Source organism: Petromyzon marinus, unplaced genomic scaffold (genome assembly GCF_048934315.1).
Source record: "Petromyzon marinus isolate PM22_M1 ecotype Great Lakes invasive population unplaced genomic scaffold, UKy_Petmar_22M1.pri1.0 PM_G_Scaffold_71, whole genome shotgun sequence".
In the NCBI taxonomy this organism is placed as follows: Eukaryota; Metazoa; Chordata; class Hyperoartia; order Petromyzontiformes; family Petromyzontidae; genus Petromyzon; species Petromyzon marinus.
Window position 1 is genome coordinate 145,001 of NW_027423026.1, and position 2,500 is coordinate 147,500.

Consider the following 2,500-nt stretch of genomic DNA (forward strand, 5'->3'; position numbering starts at 1 on the left):
AACGCTAGAAGTTGGCGGGGATGTCTCTCTTGTGGCTCACGGGGCTGTTAGGGTCGCACAGAAATGCCTCGGAATGGGAAAACGGGTCATTTTTGTGTGGCCACATTGCATAGGAACGGCATGAAACTTCCAGAGGCATTTGCAGCAGGAATGCATGTGCACTCAAAAACGTCTATATTTTTCACGGATAGACCCCGTGAAACGCTATAAATTGGCGGGGATGTCTCTCTTGTGGCTCACGGGCGCTGTTAGTTAGGGTCGCACAGAAATCCCTCGGAATGGGAAAAGGGGTCATTTTCGTGTTGCCACATTGCGTACGAACGGCATGAAACTTCCAGAGGCATCTGCAGCAGAAATGCATGTGCACTCAAAAACGTCTATATTTTTCACGGATAGACCCCGTGAAACGCTAGAAATTGGCGGGGATGTGTCTCTTGTGGCTCACGGGGCTGTTAGGGTCGCACAGAAATCCCTCGGAATGGGAAAACGGGTCATTTTCGTGTTGCCACAATTGGCATACGAACGGCATGAAACTTCCAGAGGCATTTGCAGCAGAAATGCATGTGCACTCAAAAACGTGAATATTTTTTCACGGATAGACCCCGTCAAACGCTCGAATTTGGCGGGGATGTTTCTCTTGTGGGTCACGGGGCTGTTCGGCTCGCACAGAACTCCCTTGGTCCACCTGATTCGTGCATACAGGCAGCAACTAAAACTCTGTAAACCTGCTGTGAGGACATCTAAACAGTGGACCAGTGAGGCTGTGGAAGATTTGCGGGCGTGCTTAGACTGTACTGACTGGGATATGTTCACGACTGCTACCAATAGTCTGGATGAACTCACAGAGGCTGTGTACATCAGCTTCTGTGAGGACTGCTGTATCCCAACACGTACCAGGGTGAACTTTAACAACAACAAGCCCTGGTTCTCAGCAAAGCTCAAAAGGTTGAGGTTGGAGAAGGAGGAAGCGTTTAGGAGTGGGGATAGAGACAGATTCAAGGAGTCGAAGAACAGGTTTAGCAAAGCGGTGAGAGAGGCTAAACGACTGTACTCAGAGACACTAAAACACCAGTTCTCTACTAACGACGCTGCTTCTGTCTGCCAAAGGGCTCAGGCACATCACCAACTACAAACCCAGAGCGCCCCACACCACTAACGACTCCCGCCTAGCCAACGACCTGAACGAGTTCTACCGTAGATTTGAAAGACAATTGGACTGTCCTGAACCACCCCTTCCCACCCAAGAGGCCCCATCCCCCACCCATACTACAGAAACGACTCTCTCCTTTCAGGAGGGAGAAGTTAATGGGCTTTTCAAGAGGCAGAATCCACGCAAAGCAGCCGGGCCGGACTCTGTCTCTCCAGCCACCCTCAGGCACTGCGCTGGCCAGCTGTCTCCGGTGTTCACCAACATCTTTAACACCTCCCTGGAGACATGCCATGTACCAGCCTGTCTCAAGTCCTCCACCATCATCGCTGTGCCCAAAAAGCTAAGGCCAACAGGACTAAATGATTACAGACCGGTCGCCCTTACATCTGTGGTAATGAAGTCTTTTGAGCGCCTGCTCCTGGCACACCTCAAAGCCATCACAGACCCTCTCCTGGACCCCCTTCAGTTTGCCTACAGAGCCAACAGGTCTGTGGACGACGCAGTTAACATGGCCCTCCACTTCACCCTACAGCATGTGGACGCCCCAGCATCCTACGCCAGGATCCTGTTTGTGGACTTCAGCTCTGCCTTCAACACCATCATCCCTGCCCTGCTTCAGGACAAGCTCTTCCAGCTGAACGTGCCCTACTCCACCTGCAGGTGGATCACAGACTTCCTCTCTGACAGGAAGCAGTGCGTTAAGCCGGGAACAGAAGTCTCTGACTCCAGGTCCATCAGCACGGGAACTCCTCAGGGCTGCGTCCTTTGCCCACTGCTCTTCTCCCTGTATACCAACAGCTGCGCCTCCAATCATCTGTCCGTCAAACTCTTGAAGTTTGTCGGACGACACCACCCTCATTGGGCTGATCTCTGGTGGGGATGAGTCTGACTATAGGTGGGAAGCTGACAACCTGGTGACCTGGTGTAGCCAGAACAACTTAGAGCTAAATGCTCTAAGGACAGTTGAGATGGTTGTGGACTTCAGGAAGAATACAGCCCCACTCACCGCCATCACCCTGTTAGACTCCGCAGTCAAAATTGTGGAGTCCTTCCGCTTCCTGGGCACTATTCTCTGCCGGGACCTCAAGTGGGAACTGAACATCAGCTCCCTCGCCAAGAGAGCTCAACAGAGGATGTACTTTCGACGGCAGCTGAAGAAATGCAACCTGCCAAAGACAATGATGGTGCAATTCTATACAGCGATCATTGAATCCATCCTCACCTCCTCCATAACCGTCTGGTACGCTGCTGCCACTGCCAAGGACAAGAGCAGACTGCAGCGTATCATGCACACTGCTGAGAAGGTAATTGCCTGCAATCTACCAACCCTCGAGGACCTGCACACGACAA